Genomic DNA, 19,169 nt, shown 5'->3' with positions numbered 1-19,169 from the left:
TTCCCTTGACCTACACCTCTCATTGTCTCTCAGATTGTAATGGTCTACCCTTTTCTGTTAAAAGATTAAGTTCTAAAACAAGAGGAGATTAAAAATAAACTGGCATAGATCTAAAAGAAGTTTACAATCATTAGACTTGGGATAGCTATTGAATCTGAAAGAAAATAAAAACCTTCAAATTTGCCTGGCTTTCAGTTTATGGGGCTTATGGAAATGTAGATTTCCTACAAAATGTATCACACTGAAAAAAACATTCATCAGCTGAACACTGAATTTCTGGAACTGCCTGGATCTCTGGGAAAATGCTGAGGCAGCATCGCCATTAGCATAGCAGAATGTTAGATTAACAATTGAACTGTCTGAGAAAAGCTGGGCCAATTCATTAAAAAAAATTCATATAACTTTTATGAAAACAATGTATATATCGCTTAACCTATGCTTATTAATCTTAGGTATTTGTATTGCAGGAGCAAGTCAGGGTCCCAAATCAGGACTGGAGCTCCATTGTGCTATGAATTGTGTAAAGACCTAATAAAAGACAGTCTTTGTCGCAAAGAGCTTGAAGTTTAAATAGCCAAGACAAAGCATGGTGGGGGGAGGATGCAACATATACTCAGAATAATGGGTAGCAGACATCGTGTCAGTTCCTTTAATAACATTTATAGTGAGACATGATGTGAACAAGGGGAAGAGGGAGGATGTGGGCGTTAACAGGAGCATGGGAGTGGGAAAGGAAGGAAAATATGAAGGGAGTGTATTAGAAACAGACAGAAGAGGATGGAGGGGAGAGAGCATGTAGCTGCAGCAAAGAGGCTGTGAGGGCAGGAGGGGCAGAACGTTGGCAAAAGCAATTAGGCAGCAAGGAGGAAAAAATATCCAGAAGCAAAACATAAAGGGGAAAAGAAAGGTTGGTCAAAATTCCAGAAATTCCACTAACACTGGCTGCTTCTGCTCCCACGTCCTTCTGGGGGAGGAGAGGAGGTCTCTTGGCTCTCAGGGGCTGACTCCAGCCACAGTTTCTGTCTCCCCCAGTGCACGACTGGTTGTGCAGTAGTGTCATGAACCTCGGATATGTGTGAGCCCTATACTATCTCAAATCTGTTATATTCCCTTGCCGTATATATTTGTCATCATCTCTTGTAATGCTTATATGACAAAATGGCATTGTGAATAATGCTTTTTATCGTTAACCAAAAAGTAGTAACTAGCATCTTGAATTTTGAGTTGGGATTTCTTACCTGGTGGGAATCAAATAGTTGAAGTCGAATAGTATTTCCTCTGCTACTTGACTGGTTGAAGTTATCCCGTGTATTCAGGAGGCTCATTAGAAACCATTTTTGATTTGTTGTCTCAGAGGAACTGCTGCATTTTATGTGCTTTCTCTGAGTCAGGCAGACTGATAAGCCCCCCACCCCCGCTGCTGGAAAAAAAAAATCAAACCAAAGCAGGTTTTTGTCTGGTGTCTGTCACATTCCAAAGGCATGGGGTTTCCCTAGCAACCATCTGCCAAGACTTAAGTGATCAACATCTACCCCAAATCCTTGTGAGTGAGTGGCTCTGTGCTGATCCTCCTGGGGGATGTGATGAAAGGCAAAGAGCTACCTGTCTCTTGGATTAGGAGAAAGCAGACACTAAAAAGGTGGGCAGGCTTATCACCAATGCCAGAGTCACAGAAGGAGGGTGGGCACATGGAAGTAGTCTTTACCATCCCCACATCAGATAAGGGTATAGGAGCTTGTTGATGGAAGGGGGAGCGCAAAGACTTTGGAGCTTGATGTGTTCCTCCATACGCTTTGGATACTTATCAAACTGAACTTTATGTGGTTCCCCCATTGCTATATTTAGATGTAGCTTTGATCTGGTGAGGGCGGTTTGCTGCATTCGTCTGGGTTCCATTGCATTCATGCAGCAGTTTGCACATTTCTTTGTTTACTTCATTCAACAATTATTTAAAGGGGATGACCAGGCCTAGAAGTATGTCTAACTCGGTTGCTCCTGACTAATTTTGTAATTAGATTGTTGCCCCTTTTCAACTTAAATGACTAGTTGAAGTTCAGGGCCTTGGGGATATTCCATTTGGAGGTAGAAACTGATGATGGAGTCTAGTTTTTTCTTTGATGCAATTTTGCTTTTTTATAGGGAATGTACAAGGTTTTGTGTCTCCAAACCTAGGAGAAACTAGAAACAAAAAGAAATAGTTGCTTAGCTTACAGCCCCATGCCTTGTTAGCCAACACCAGACCCAAAGAATCTCTCTCTCTCTAGCTTTTTCCAGGGCCAGACACTGAGCTAACAGGCTGCTACTTGGCTTTCTTGCATTTTGCCTCTGTCTTTCTTTTTCTGTTCTCTTCTCCCTTCCCCCAAACACACACATTTTACCCACAACAATACTCAGCAAAAGATCCTCTACCCACCCAGGATTTGTCTACAATTACTGGGGGATCAACGAGCGGCAATCGATACATTGGTGGTTGATTTAGTGGGTCTAGTGAAGACCTGCTAAAGCGACTGCAGATCGCTCTCCTGTCGACTCCTGTGCTCCACCAGATCAAGAAGAGTAAGGGGTGTTGATGGGAGAGCGTCTCCCGTCAACATCGCATAATGTGGACCCCGCGGTAAGTAGATCTAAGCTACATTGATTTGAGTTATGTTATTCACGTAACTCAAATTGCGTAGCTTAAATTGAATTTCCACTGTAGTATAGACAAAGCCCCAGTCTAAAACTCCTGTGCAGGTTCACATAACCCTTTTGTTTTAGGTGGGGGTTTGTGATTAACTTGACCTTACTGTTATGCCAACTGAAGGGTGTGTTCATGCTCCTCCACCTCACTGGGTTGTTTTTTAACTCAGCACACAACAAGGTTTCACCCAGCTCATAACAATACTTTTTAGGGATCATCATTACTCTAGTAACTGTTTGCCTACAGTTCATAGGTCACAAGAATTAGTAAAGGTTTGGGGGCACTGTGGGATCATGTAGCAGGTCAGTTTATCTGCTGCTGGTTCTACTACTGATCCGTCTGCAGATGTCATTTGTGTGTGCAATTGGGTGTACTTTTTGCTCCAACCTCTGCCGAATCTTTTAGCTCGTCTCCTACTGGTGGTGGTTGCTGCTGAGGGTCGCTGATCTTTGTGTCTTGTCTGCCTGACCTAAATTTCACTGTATCCAGCCCAAGTCCCTCTTGCTGAATGCAAAGGTGGAATAATGAGCTGCTCAGTTTACTGCAAATCTCATTAGCAGACATGTGGAGCAGCATGGATGAAGCATTTCTCCTCACAATAGACACAGCCTGTGAATCAGCCAGACTACACAGGAGTGAGCACTCATGGGGTCAGTTTTAGGTAGAGAAAAAGTGGACAGGAAGAAGGGGTTTAATAAGAGCATCGATCATTTTTCCTCTATCTCCTTCACTCTCTCCATGCCTACAATACACAAAAGAATAATTATAAAGGGGCCTTCCATTCGTAGTCTGGGGAATGAGGATTTTTTGCATGTCTGCATAATGCAAAGCTGTTGAAATAACTGTTGCCCTGAAATTCTCTAACAACTTGTAATGTATGGCTTTGAAGTCTGGAAAGCTATTGTCAGTTAAATTAATATTTTCGTTGGGACATTAATGTTTTCCCGATGACGTGTGTTCTATTCTAAAAGGAATAGCTCAATCTCTCCGTTCCTCTGTCTGAAGTGGCCATTATTATGATTGCTACTCAGTTTTTATTCAATGGGAAAGTAAATATCTACGTAAGTTAGCATGATAAACTTGTGGATGTTGGCATGAAAATAACAGCTGTCAATTACAGCACATCCAGGTCTTCAGCAGCTTTGCCATCTTCCATTAAGCAGCGCTTTAACAGATATACACGTACGTACATACACATGCAGAGAGATTTTTACGTTAGAACTCAAAAGTATGGGCCGGTTTCTCAAGTCTGCCAAGTTCACTTTGTGCTGTTTAAGCAAAGCAATGCATAAACAGCGAATTTAAACTAGATGGAGAATTCTACATGCATGCTGGGGTAGGGCTGGCAAAGATGGCTCTGCTTTGCCACCTCCTATGCCGGAGCTGCACTGCCAAACATAAGGGAATTAGTACAGGGACATGTCTGAGGAGGAGAAAGGAGGGCAGCCCCCATTGTGAAGCAAGGTTCCAATACAGCCTCTTCCCTAGTGCTGTAATGTCCCTAAAGGAGCTAACACCAGTTGCATAAGTTAAAGTTACTCTCTGTGGCAGGAAGGATAAGCTAGTGGTTTGAGTCCTAGCATGGGACTCAGGAGACCTACTTCAATTCCTTTCTTTCCTATGTGACTTTGGATTAGATGCCTAGGCATGCTGCTGCTTGGTGGAATTCACAGCCCTGAGTTAGGTGGCCAAGCCAGATACCAAAGAAAGGGATCATTAGAAGCCAGCATGGTGAGTGGGAAGCCACCTAAGGTAACCAGGAGTGAAATGGAGCGGAACGGGGTGGGATTTAGGGCCCAGCTCCACAAAAGTGGTGGGTTAGTTAGTTACCTAACTCCTGTTGATCTGGGCATTAGGCCCCTGAACGGCAGGCTGGATGTAGGTATCTATCTTCACCTGGGAGTCTCAGATATGAACCCTGTCCTGGAGTTAGGTGCCTAAGTTAGGGTTACCATATTTGAACATTCAAAAAAGAGGACACTCCACATTGGGGTGCTGTCGGCCCCACTCACAGTCCACCCCTGCTCCGCCCCCACTCTGCCCCAGGTCCCACCCCCTCCCCACTCGGCCCCACCATGACACCCCTCCTCACCCCCTGACCCGCCGCTGGCTTGCTGTGTCCCTCCTCAGTCTCCCACCCACCGCTCGCCTCCTCCCACCTGCCACTCACCTCCTCACTCCCCTGCTAGAAACCCCTATGCACACCCCGAGAACCCCGCCTGCCAATGGCTCGCCGCTTGGCTCCTCACCCCCGCCCACCCACCACTGGCTCCTTCGCCACTCGCCTCTTCAACCCGCACTGCCCGCCGCTGGCCTTTACACACAGCTCCCGCCTGCCACTGGCTCGCCACCCGCCTCCTCACCCTCCTTCCTGCTGCTGGCTCCCTCACCGCTCACCCTCCCCGCCCACCACTTGCCTCCTCACCTGCCCACCCGCCAGCCACTGGCTCCCTAGCCACTCGCCTCTTCACACCCCCCTCCTGCTGCAGGTCCCTCGGCTCCTAGGATCAGTGGTAGCCGAGGGTTCTCCACGTGCTGTGCCCACCACAAGCACAAGCTCTGGGGCTCCTATTAGCCCGGAAAAGCGCCAATGGGAGCTTCCGGAGCCCTCCGCCCCCTGCCCCGACCTGACCCGACCCAACCCTAGGAGCCAGAGGGACCTGCCGGATGCTTCCCAGGAGCCGCCCCAGGGAAGCACCGCCGGGACTCCCCACCTCGCCCCCCTGGCAGGTCCCTCTTAGGGTTGGGTCGGGTCAGGTTGGAGGGGGCGGAGGGCTCTCTGCACGCCGCTGGCACCGGCAAGCCCCGCTCTGCAGCTCCGGCAGCTCCCCTGTAGGGTTACCATACGTCCCTATTTTCCCGGACGTTTTTAGATATTTAAAAAATCGTCCCGGATGGCGATTTGAGAACTAAAAAGCCGGACATGTCCGAAAAAATATGGACGTATGGTAACCCTAGCCTAAGTCAGGTCAGCTCTTTCTCATGAAAAAAGAGAAAGACCCCAGCCACATTATAGCCAGTAGCTCAGGGGTTAGACAAGCACAAGGGCACCGAGCTCCTTGGCAGGGCCAGGACTGAGGTGGTTTGTGCATGCCCACTGGGGGGAAATTTAGGCATTTATGGGGATTGAGGAAGAATCCTTCTGTCGACCTAGCTGCATCTCTAGTGGGGATTCGGGCAATCTAACTAGATTGCACAAGGCATGAAATTTTTCACAGCCCTGAGCAATGTGGTTCGGTCAACCTAAGTGTTAGGTGTAGAAAAAGCCTTAAATAGAAACTAGAGATGGCTGAATTTTACTTCTGTGAAAAATTTTGAGGTTTTGGAAAGTTTTTCTTCCCAAATCATAAGAAAAAGCCAAAACCGTGTGTGTGTGTGTGTGTGTAAAAAATTCTACAATATTTCATTCTAGAAACACTGAAATGGAAACCTTTTGGTGTTTCCAAAATGAAATTCGCTCTCTGGTTTCTCAGGCTTCTCTGGAGCTCTGGTTCTGAAGCAGCCCAACAGGTAAGTAGCCGCAGCACCGGGTACCCCGCTATAACAGAAACCCGGAGCTGCAGCTAGCTCCCTATTAGCTGCCCAGTCTCCATTCAAAGGCAGTGAGCTGAGCCTAGCCGTTCTATCTAACTTTCTCTTTGAATGGTGAATAATACACTTTTCATATGTATGGTATCATTTCTATGCCTAAAGAAGGTACGATTTAATAAACTTATTTAAAGAATTGTTCCCATAAAAATGAGAAAAATATCTTTGAGAAAAATACGGACTTTGTCCATAGTTTATAGTGAGCAAATTAGGTTTATGGGTCAAATTTTTCTATCAGATACATGTGGTGCATTACCTTACATCTCAGAAAAGCTATTAGTGCTCTTACAGTATGTACACATGTGCACCAGCAGATTCTTCTACACGCAGCAATCTTTTCCCTTTTAATAAATAGCAATGCAAGAATTATTTGCTCTTTGGTTTTTAATCTGTAAGATGCAGTTGGCAGAACTGCTTATCACAGGATTTTATTTTTAGTTTTATGGAGATTTGATTATAGGCAAACGAAGAACAGCACATTACATCAAGGATATGTGTGTGGTACTTATGGAAATGAAGGATTTTAATTCAAGGGAATAATCTTCTTTGCTAACCAAGAAAGAAAGAAAGAAGAAGAAACAGTTACAAGTCTGATTAAGTGAAGCATCAACTTTCCTAACAAAATGTAGGTTAAACTAAAATATGAGTTGAGCACTGTGTAGGTGCTAGAGAAAATAAAAATATAGAAGGCCTGGGCCATGAAATCTGGATCCAGATTTGACTAGAGCATTTGCAAGGTTTGGGGCACTTCAGATCTGGGATTATGTGTCACGCCCTTTACCAAATAGAACCAAGCCACAAAGTTCTGATACACCTCTAGATCCAGATTTCCAGAATTCAGGGGATCCAGGTTTCCACATGTATAAACCAAACCTTGAATGTTTGTTTTTGATAAACAAATTCCTCTTTAATAAACAAAATTGCTCATAGAGAGGTGGTTACAATGGAGCTGTAAAGCCACAGAGGAGAATGCCTCTGATCAGATGTAAAACAGATAAATAAGATGTAGCCTTGTGTGATAACAAGACAAAGAATCCAATCCAATACAGGAATAATTAGAGTTGCTGACAGCTGTGCTGCAAATCATTTCTCAAAGCCACTTTTTAAACTGGCAATGATTTAAAAACATGGCATTTACTTTTTCTGATTCTTTCCAACAATTGATAGTGTAGGTTACAATTTGCACGCAAACTAACAGCACCTTCTTTTAAGATAACTGATGTGGCCAGAGGAAGAACATTTATTGTCAGGCTGCAGTACAATATATGAAGAAAAAATATCCCTACAGAGCTGGAGAATGAACATGAGGCTGTTGAATGATGATTTACCCCTGGAATAATCGCTGCCAGATGCCCTTTCAGAGTACGCAGCTGGAATTAGAATTCCTGAGGAGGAATCCTAAGTGAAGGGCTGCAGCAAGGTTGGTCTTTCTTTTCTATTTTTTGTGCTGGAGAACAAAAAAAACCAGTCTCTCCCTGTCTGGACAGAATGGTACTGTCCCAGACAGAAAGGTCCCCACAGGCCAAGCTATTCATGTAGCACTACACTGCTGAGAGTTCCAAGCTATGACAGTGATAAGGAGCAAAACAGAGAAACAACTGCAGTGCCCGCATGACAATTAGCACAATACGGATTGGATTTGCTAGCCAATGCTGCAGAAAGAGAGAGAGAGAGAGAGGAAATAAGGATTAGAACTGCACCACCCACTATCTCAAGTGTTCCACATGAATCACAAGCACATAAAGCAATACAGCAAATAATTCTTGCACCAACATATTTCTTAAAATGAAAAAAAAATAGCTTTGTTCATTATTTTGCCATATTCAAAATAATTTACTCAGTAAATATGGGAATACATTAATTGAACATCTGTAAAGTTCTTTGGCTGGCTGACCCTCTGTGTCTCTTTTTCAGCTTCTTTCTGTTTGTCAGAACCATATTATTTATGAAAAACCAATCCTGTATTCAACATTGCATGTACAGCAAAATGCATTTGTTTTAATGGTTCAGTTCCAGATAGAAAAATCACTGAAAATGAGAACTATACAAAAAATCTAGTAGCTAGTGATGAAATAAGTGTATTTTCTGATTTGCCAGTAATAAAAACATTCTTCAGGGTATCATCTCAATGTGATGTGTGGGGATTTATGCACATCACTGCTAGTAAAAGTCATGGGAGTAATCCATGTAAATACCTGTGTGCTGAGATGAAAACGGGCTGCTTAGTATTCACACTGATATAAAGCTCCTGTAAAGGATCATCATTTCTCACCAGTGTAAAGTTTTCTTTTCTTTTTTTTAATCACCATGAAGCATCATTTATTTTACAAGTGATTCTTTAATTCTAATTTTGGGTTCCAGTTGGAGAATTTTAGTGAGATCCAAGTTTAGAAAACAGAACAATGATTTTTCCACAGATGTTTAAGAACTGTTGCCAAGTAAATATCCCAGCAATGATCTCTCCATTATGTTGCTCTATCACCTTTTTAAAACAAACAATCAAACAAAAAACATCCCCAGCACACGCACATCTCTCTTTTTAATGAAAACACACCCATTCGCAGAGGTCAACTTCATCAGCACAGATGTCCTGTGATCAGACACTTGAAAACATCCCTCAAACATGGGTTTCTCAGTCTCTAAAACCTCTATCCACAGCATGTGAAAGACTCGGTAATCATTATTGCCTTAAGGTAAATATAATGTCAAAACACAAACAACACAGAGAGTCATATACCAGGAAGCAATACAAATCACCACCCTGCTCCCCCACAGAAAATAATGGTACATAAGGGGCCTCTTGGCCCCTTACTAACACTCAGTGGGGGTGTTTTGGTTGGCCAGCTCCCAGTACCAAGAGGAAGGGGAAGGGTCGATGGGAAGTCAGGACCCTGAGGCTGACAGTCCCCAGGAACAATAGGGAGAGGCCAATGCTACAGGTCAGCCTGATTGACAGTCTAATGAGGGAGTCAGGAGGCTCATTTGAGGGGGGGGGGTGTCCTCCTTCATGTGAGCTGGAGCTGCTGGACCGGAGCGTGGTGAGCTAAGGAGAGAGTAGAAACCTGAACTGAGCTGGGGAGCTGAGCTGCGCTGGCCAGAGAAAACCAGAGAAGCAGCCCAGGAAGCAAATTTATGCTGGGAGCAGGGCCACAGCAACAAAAGCCTGAGAAGCAGCCCAGGAAGCAGGTCAGTGCTGGGAGCAGAGTCACAGAAGCAGCCTGCAGAGCAGACCTGTCCTGGGAGCAGAGCTGCAGCAACCAGAGCCAGAGGGGCCAGAGAAGCAGCCCAGGGAGCTGGAGGCAGAGCAGCAGCAGCGCTGGGGCTGGAGCAGTCCGGAACCAGGTGTGGTGAGCAACTGGAGAGAGCGAGGGGAGACCCTGGGCAGCAGGCCTAGTACAGGGAGACGCCCCCAGCCAAGAGGCCTTATGGGCCAAACTTGAAGGGGGATCATAACCTCGACCGGGGGGTCTGACGCTGGGAAGAAGAGTCCTGCCACCTAGAGCCTGAGGGCATGTGGCCACCACCAGAGCAAGTACATCAGAGGAGATGGGAGAGCATGGTGAATTTCAGTCCCGGTGAGGAGAGTTGGAGGTGTCTCCATTTGGAGCCAATCACAGCTTCTTTCTCGGTGCATTGGCTAGTTTGGGTCACATGGGCAGCTCTTTGTTTCCACACCTCACAGGACTTTATGTATAGCCTCCCTCTGCCAGCTTTGGCCTGCTAAACCCAGGGTTGTGAGTTCAATCCTTAAGGGGGCCATTTAGGGATATGGGGCAAAAATTGGGGATTGGTCCTGCTTTAAGCAGGGGGTTGGACTAGATGACCTCCTGAGGTCCCTTCCAACCCTGATATCCTATGACATAAATATGACATAAGCTTGCAGGACAGAGAACTGAGCATAGATTCCAGGTTGCTGTGACACCAGATTGCTATCTGCCACTCCCTCCCCTTACATTTACTGTTTGTGCATTTTTCTCTTTCTTAACCCTTTAAGACAAATTAGAATGGCATTAGGAGCTGGGTTGGATTTTAAGGACCGGTGGAAATGTTTTGATATGATTCTTCTCTCTCAAATTACCTCTCATCTTCCTCTTTTCTTTTCATCCTCTTCTGAGCTAACTGACACACAATAGATGAAACAGATGAGTAGGCTCTTTGTGACTCAGAGCATCCCAAGGAAAAAGAAAACAGACATATTAATTTGCTGTGGGAATCTTAAGGACTGAAAGGATTTTTTATGTATGGAGAAATGTATGGTGATTGATTGAACATACACAATGTCAATAGAAACCAATTCATCTTTCATGGATGCTTGCTGAGCTGTGGTCATACAACGGACAAGTATGGGCCACAGTACCTAAAAGTAAAGTGTTTGCATTACAATCAAATATACCCACTGTGACACACAGCCCCACTGGTAGTGCACCACTCGTGAAAAGAAGAGCACATATTTACTCTTTTCACCACTCGTGAAAAGAAGAGCACATATTTACTCTGATCATTTTTATGATAGTCAGATGGGGGCTCTCTTTTCCTTGAGACATAAAGGGGGGGGGAAGTGGGCAAGATGGGATTGTACTCACTGGGTCCAACCATAGTCCCAAACCCTTTTTAGTGGAAGAGCATTGAGTCATATTCCCTACTTTTCCTCATATCCTACATGCAGAGATGACCTGTGCCTGCTGATAGTGGAGTTGGGGGGGGAGGGGGGGAAGGAGGGCAGAGTGAGGGCAGCCAGCTTCAGCAGTGTTACTGAGCATGCTCAGTCTGTGTGAACATGCTAAGTACAAGCCAAGCAACAAATCTCGGTGGAAGGGGAGGGGCACATGACCCTGCATACCCCTCCCCAATGCGGCGCTTCTGCCTACATGAGTGACTGCAGGTGGTTGGGCTGTGGATGCGGACCCTCAGCCTAGTGAGGATGGAATGCTTGTTCCTGTGTCCACAGACCATTGAAGCTGTATGCTTTACCCCAGAACTTGGCCCTTAGGTTCTGCCACACTGAAAATAAAGTTCATATTGACTCCTGAAAAATTCAGGTTGGACTCCCTTTAGAGACTGGAGCCTGGTCTTCACTGAAAAGTTAGATCGACCCAGTTACATTGCTCAGGGGTATGAAAAATCCACACCCCCTCAGCAACATAGTTAAGCTGACCTAACCCCTGGTATAGATGTAACCTACACATCTCCTGGGTGTGGTGCTCTGTCCCATCTAGTGGCACCGAGACCACTTAGAGAGAGATTAATGAGTCTGCTCTACAGCCTTAGCTAACAGCCAGTTGGCTTTTAGCTCATGCAGTAGAGGCTCATGCGCTAAGCTCCAGAGATCCCAGGTTCGATCCCGCCCGCTGCCGACCGGGGTCTGTTGGCGTTACATCAACAGTTGTAGGTCAGTGGAAGAATTCTTCCAGTGATCTAGCTGTACTGCTTCTCAGGGAGGTGGATTACCTACACCAACTGGAAAACTCCTCCCATCGGTGTAGGTAGTGTCTGCACGGAAGGTTTATAATGGCCGCACTGCAGCTGGGCAGCTGGAGCATTTCAAGTATCGACAAGCCCTGAGACAGGCACTGAAGCAACTGTAGTTTAGTCACAGTTTTATTTGAAAAAGAAAAGCTACATATTTACTTAGATAATTTTTTTCTGAGTTCCTTAAGGTCTGATCCTGCTTCCACTGGTGTCAATGGCAAAACTCACCTGGACTTCAGTGGAAGCAAGATCACCCACTTAGTCTGCATGATGTCCCGAAAGTAAATATTTTAAATAAAATAAATATTTTAAGACTCGTTATCTGAGATATTTAAATATCTAGTAAAATGTGCATGTAAAAACTAGCTTTTATTTATATGAACTGTCAAAAAAGTTATTTTCAAATAGGACAAAATGTAAGAAAAAAAAAGCTGAAAATTGAATGTCCATAAATAAAAAATGATCCTCCCCCCCCACATACACTCTGGTACAGTATGTGCTGTTTTGTGATGCCTTGGAAATATGGCTGGGAATGTTCAAAACATAAAGCTGCAAACAAGGAGTGGTCAAAAACCAGCAAACAAGGAGTTCAAGAAACGGCTTGTTCTAGTAAAACAAATATCCATTTAATAAAAAGGTAAATTGACAAATTGGTCTACTTGAGTCCTATTTCTGGAGAAGCCATATTAGGCCCAGTTGCTAATGTGCTATCTATTCATTGAAGAATGTTACTATAGTTACAACATCCGTTACAAAAATATTCTAGTAACATGATATAGTGGCAAAACAATGCAATAACAAACAAGTCTTTTATGTTTCTAATGAACACTTGGACCCTTAAAAACTTATAAACAAATAGTTTTAAAAAATACCAGTGTAAAAGAGTAATTTTTCTCTGAAAAACAGCTCTGTAAAAACAGCTCTGTTCTCTGTGTACATCCTGTGCCTTAGCTACTGACTTTAGCGAGATTCTGCCCAGAGTTACACTTATGAAATACAATGATTTAGTAGTTCAGAGGATTGCACGATGCTTTTGACTTCTTTTTGCACTATATAGTCAACACAGCTAAGAGAGAGTAAGCTAGATTCCATTCATTTTTGTGCATCATCAGCACAATTAGCTACTCATTTCCTGTCATTTATATCTGTGCCCACCATTAAAAGGTGTAATTCAGTCTGCAGGACCTTCCTGAATGACTCAGCATGAGCAGGAAAAAAATCCAGCTTGAACTTTCAGACCCCAGGCTAAATATGCAGGACCAGCAATTAGAAAAAAAAAAAAATCTCTGTACTTATAAACTGAACACATTTGATATAAAATTCACTAAGACAATTATTATGTAATCAAACAATGCCATTTGCACAAGGTAACATTCATCTAACTCTGCCTTATATGAAGACATCCAACAGAGGCTCCCTAAGTCTGAAGAATCTCTCTGTTCCAAATTAGATCCCGTGGAGTGCCTAAGCTACTCAGCAGTAGAAGCTGCACTCTTGTCCTAGGGGATGATTTGCCTGGAAGCAGCTTTGCAATAAAACAACAGTGTAGTTGTGCCCATAGGAATGCTGTGGGTAGATGCAATGGGCTTGCCAATCTCATGGCAGAATTTAATCATTTTCCACCTAAACAAAAACATTATTTTTTCCATCTTTTTAGGAAAGAGAATCCAAAAGTAATAAAGCCATTCTTTAAAATCTTGCTACTGGGCTAAGTGCCGCTTCCTTAATAGCTTCTGGCCTAGAGTTGGCTTAGTGGTATTACTGCAGACTTATACCAGTGTAAATGAAATTAGAATTGGGGGCCTCTTCCAAGTCCTGACTCAAGGTGTCAGAGTCATTGGGCCCAAATCTGAATGCTCTTACACTGATGTAAACCACGAGGAACTCCACCAAAGTCAACAGAGTTACATCAATCTAAAACCAGTTTGAGATCAGAATCAGGAAGACAGACCTTTTCCATCTCTAGATTCTACTTTATCATCCTGTGCAACACCCTACAAATACTGGTTGCGCCAAAAACACTATGTTCCTGAGTGCTTTGCCCATATCTGAGGAGAGGAAGTGAACAAGATGTCAGCATTTCTTTCTGGATATCACAACATTAAAAAAAAAAAAAAGAAGTGCTTTGCTTACTTTTTGGTTATCCAAATTCCACTTGTATGAATTCTGGGAATATCCAGTATTCAAATATCCAAATGCTATATTCTTTAATAGACATGTCAACACAAGTTATTCAAATGGATGAATGATTTTTTAAACAAAATTAGTGGATTATCCAAATCCAAAATGGCCAAATTATGTCTGAAACTGAATTTGTTATCTAAAACTTCACGCGGCTCTTCATTCTCGTTTTAAGGAGATTCTTCTGCTTTCCTTGTGATATCTTCACACCCTGTGAGAGCATCACTCTTTCCTGATATTCAGCTTTAGAAGATATTTACCTTTACTCAATTTCATTGAAGCTGGTAGCGAGCCTCCCAGCCCAGGTAGATAGACTCATGCTACCGGGGCTTGAGAGAGCAGCTGCAGCAGAGATTTGGGCTAGCCACCTAAGCTCAAACCCTTGAGGTCCGGTGGGCTCGAAAGCCCAATCTGCCACCTGAGCTGCAATGTCCACACTGCTAATTTTAGCTTGAGCTTGAGCCCTCTAAAGCAAATTTCAACCCGAATAGGGAGGCTTGCTCCCATCTGCAGTGTAGACATACCCTAAGTGAGAGAGTGGGTTCACAGAAAAAGGGCCTTTGGAGTGGTAATTGTGTGGCTGGCAACACATTAGCCAAAGATTTTCAAACCTTAAGTAAATTTCAGATTGGATCTGGTTCAAGAGATTTGCAGAAGTTCAGTCTGGTTCTTATTTTATCTGAGCCAGTTAGTCCATCCTGTAAAACCCTAGTTAACCTGTTAGCCTGATTCTATTATCGTATTTACAAGTACAAATTCTAAGTGTTTGGGAAAGTCTCCCTGAGCTAAAGCAGTGCGTGAAGCAAGGGCACTGAGAGGAGACACCAGGGCTTAAATTCAGCTGGAGCTGTCCGGAGCAGAGCTCTGGTAAATATTTTCAAACCTCCAGGGCAGAAGCCTTGAGCTCCAGGAAATATTCTGTAAGAATTTAAGCCCTGGGAGACACAAATGAATGTATGCATGAATGTATGAGTGGAGACACAAAGAGCAATACTGATTTCCAAGTTTCCCCCATCACTGAATGGGTATATATTTTTGTATTAAGCCTCAAACCTGGGGCTTGAATTTGAGGTTTGCTGCATTTGTAGATTTGTAATTGCCTTGATATATTTGTATAGGCCATTCTTTCTAATTAGCCTTAGCTACTATGAACTCATTCTATTTTACTAACCTTTAACTGTATTTTTTTTAAACTACCCTTCTCTTTTCCCTTTTTTGGAGGGAGAGACCTCAATATTGATACAAAAATTATATCAGTAAAATTGTTATAACTTATTTTTTAAAGTCATTACAAACTTGTTTGCATCTTTACTGAATATTCAGATACAACTACAAGAATGTTATATTTCCAAGCATACTGGCTATAACACTACACATGGTTAGGCTAATTATGTTACAACATGTTGAAGCGAATCAAGCATTGTTTGCAGTGATGTCGTAGCCCTGTTGGTCCCAGGATATTAGAGAGACCAGGTGGGTGAGCTAATAATCTTTTATTGGACCAACTTCTGTTGGTGAGAGAGACAGGCTTTCAACCTTGCACAGAGCTCTGCTTCAGGTCTGGGAAATGGTCCTGAAAAAAAATCTTTCTTGAACCCCCTCTTCTCACCTTCAAACAACTCCCCAGCCTCAATAGTCACTTGAAATATGTTTTAACTACTGATGCTAAATAATCTTTCCATCTTATATTTAGCTGTGATACTGACTATGGTTCCCAGACCTGAAGAAGAGCTCCAATGCTTGTCTCTCTCACCAACAGAAGTTGGTCCAATAAAAGATATTTTTGTCACCTACCTTGTCTCTCTAAAGCTAATCAAAGAAATTACAGAAGGTTTTTGCTTCTAGCGCCCAACCACAAGCAGACAAACCATGTAAACACTTGTAGGAAGAAACCAGACTGTGAAGGGAATGCTAAGTTGTGTTAGCATAAATCTACAGATAAAGTGGACCTATACAATCCTCCCATTTCTTTTCAAAGAAAAAACAAAGAATGTTAGAAATATCCTTATTGAAACTGATCATTTGTAAACACACTAAAGTCTTCATTCTTTAAACTTGGAAAACATTTATGGTGAGAAATGTACAGAAAATACTGGTTACTTCTAATTCATGTTTATACTTAAAGGAGAAAACATTTGTTGTTTCTCAAATGCTTAAGACGACATGGGTTTCTTTTAATATATTTATTTGCAAATATTTTGTATTGAAATGCAAGCCTTCATATAATAACTCTCTGATATCATTGTTATTTGACGAGTAAGAGGTATTATATACAACTATAGCAAGGTTATTTGATGCTAGACTAATTACTAATGTAAGTAGATATTTAAACATAGAATATTTTTACTAGTGGGGAATTAATGAATTAATTACTGGCAATGTTCAAGCAAGGCCTCACCCAACACAAGAAGACAGGAAAATCATCTTTCCAAAAATTGCCATGTATAGTCAACAACTTAGGCTAACAATTTTGTAAGACTTACTTACTTTTAACAGACTGTTTTGAAAACTAAAAACTCTTATATAAAGAACAGGAGTGTTTGGACTTTTTGAAAATATAATTTCATTTCCTGTCAAACTCTAATAAAAGTAAAAAAAAACCCTCAGAAAATGGACTGAATAAAAGAAGGCATTAAAACTAATTTTAAAAGTTATCTGGAACTTTCCTGCCACAAAAACAACAAAGAGAATTAAAGAAATGTTGGATATTCATTAAACAGACTGCATATTCAGGAGCTAAAATTGTCACCTAAGCCAACCCTGAAGGAACGGAGCCAATGAAAGAATGACAGCACCCAACTTGAATCTTACCAATCATGAAAGAGGTGTGTTTTCCTACAATTTCATGAAAATAAGAAGAAGGGTAGAAAAGACTCTGAAGTGAGCACCCCAACTCACACCTCCTGCTGTTCTGCTTAGACAACAAGCACTTTCACAACTCATTCCTTCCATCTCTAGAAGCAAGCTGCCACTGACTGATAAGAAACACAGAGAAGCCTCAAGAAGAAACCAACCCAGGAAAACTTCTCCAAGACTTCAACATGAATTGGGGAGAGGAAGTTAGCTAAAACACTGGCTTAGGGATTAGAGTTAAAAACCCTTGTAATGATTTTGTTGGGATATTGAAGTGCAGTTGTAACTTAAAAGACTAACAGTTTCTCCTGTTAATCACCAAGTGGTTAGACCTCGTGTTCCTGGGGAGGAGACAGAGGATATACAGAGAAATAGTGGGATTTAATTGGATTTAAAATTCTTAATGTTGGCTAATTGGCCTGTTTCAAGACAGCATGTTAAATGGCTTCTTTTCAGTAACTGATTTATATATTTTCTTTGGTTTCATAGTTAAGATTGCTTAGTTTGACAGCTCTGAACTGGCTTATTTTTTTATTAATAAACAGGTCCACCTCCCCTAAAATAATTTGTGTTTGGTCATTTGTGGAATTTCATATTTTCTTTTCCTTTCTTTAATAATAACAAAATAAGCCTGGTTTAATAATTGTGATTATTTTGCTTCGTCTTGATCTTGGTGTCCCCTATGGCATGTAAAATAAACACTCGTGATTAAATAGTGGGAGTCACATCCCTGAGCTGGCAATAAGACAAACAGTTAGTCAGAACCGGCTGGCCTACTACCATTTCTTCTTTCTAAACTAAATATTTTTAGTAATTTTTAAAACAAAATTACTTGGCATCCAACAATGTAAAACTACCCCTTTAACTCCACACCTTTCAGCCTTCACGGACTTTATATTCCTGTTTGTTTCCTCCTCTAGTCTCCATTTACAGTGTAAGTTCTTTTCTCTCTCCTTCCCTCCCCACTCCCCAACACCTTTAGTTTTTTGAGCAGCCTCTTGTGAAGCTACTTTTCAGCCACTTCTTTAGCCTTCTGAAACAGGACACAAGGGGGTGGGCTGTCAGTAGTGGAGACTGAACTATGGATGCCTGCATCTAAAAGCATGAGCCTCAATTGCCTGAGCTAAAAGACCTAGCTTTTGAAGTTGCAAACTCAAACTGCTTTAAGAAAAGGAGTACTTGTGGCACCTTAGAGACTAACCAATTTATTTGAGCATGAGCTTTCGTGAGCTACAGCTCACTTCATCAGATGTTTACCGTGGAAACTGCAGCAGACTTTATATACACACAGAAATCATGAAACAATACCTCCTCCCACCCCACTGTCCTGCTGGTAATAGCTTATCTAAAGTGATCAACAGGTGGGCCATTTCCAGCAAGATCACTGCTTTGTGATCCATCCACTAGAGGGGGACACAAAGCCACACCATGTAAGTGTAAGGTACATGTCTATTATTTTTTTAGGGAACCACAGTCTGATGTGGTTTTGGGTCTTGCCCACATGCTCAGGGCACTGATCACCATATGTGGTGTTGGGAAGAAATTTTCCCCAGGGTCAGATTGGCTGAGACCTTGGGGTTTTTTCGCTTTTCTCTGCAGCATAGGTCATGGGTCATTTGCAGGTTTAAACTAGTATAAATGGTGTATTTGTAACTTGAAGTCTTTAAACAATCATTTGAGGACTTCAGTAACTCAGCCAGAGGTTATAGGTCTAGTACAGGAGTGGGTGGGTGAGGTTCTGTAACCTGCAGTGTTCAGGATGTCAGACTAGATAACCACGATGGTCTCTTCTGACCTTAGAGTCTATGAATCTTTGTGTCTATTCAGCTATTTCAGCATTTTCCCTCACCTGTAGACTTTGATACTTCCTCCCTTTGTACCATGTTCTCACATATTTAGTTGAGCTGCCCTGTTGGACACTCACCAAATTGCTGTGAGGGGATCCAAACACGGAACCCCATGTTACCCCATGACCTTACCTTGCTGGGGAAGGGCAGAGTTTAGGCACTGTTCCTGGATTTGGGACTCTAGTACAGACCTGGTGTTTGACACCATTCCTGGCAGTGGAGACCCCAAGGTCCAATTGCCTTGTCCCTGAAACTCGTGCCATCTCCTCCAGCCTTCCCCAGCAGGTCTTGGATCTTCCCCAGAATCCAAAGGTGTGAGCCTTCTGGTTTACAATTTACCTCATGAGGAGTATGCAGTAGTGAAAGCCATCAGACACACAGACAGACTTTACACAGGATTCTTAAACACCATTACTCTTAACTTAGTAGCCTAAGAAATACACAAAGCTGTACAAAATAACAAACACACCTATGTGCATTGTCCTGCCACTGGTTCCTCAACACTTGGAAGAGTTCCTTGGGCTTGGGTAAAGTACCCTGAGGTCAATGGG

The 19,169-nt window shown here is 42.7% G+C and overlaps 1 long non-coding RNA gene across 2 annotated transcripts in view; it reads right to left on the bottom strand.

The window, feature by feature from the left end:
• The window catches only part of LOC125638823 (uncharacterized), a 91,871-nt gene that overhangs the window by 30,178 nt on the left and 42,524 nt on the right, over positions 1–19,169 (bottom strand). For both annotated transcript variants that reach the window (XR_007357301.2, XR_007357303.2), the window contains exon 3: positions 1,239–2,168. This is a non-coding gene — a long non-coding RNA (uncharacterized LOC125638823). The remainder of the gene's footprint in view (positions 1–1,238; positions 2,169–19,169) is intronic.

Source organism: Caretta caretta, chromosome 1, assembly GCF_965140235.1.
Source record: "Caretta caretta isolate rCarCar2 chromosome 1, rCarCar1.hap1, whole genome shotgun sequence".
Taxonomy (NCBI): domain Eukaryota; kingdom Metazoa; phylum Chordata; order Testudines; family Cheloniidae; genus Caretta; species Caretta caretta.
This window is presented reverse-complemented; position numbering and strand designations above follow the sequence as displayed.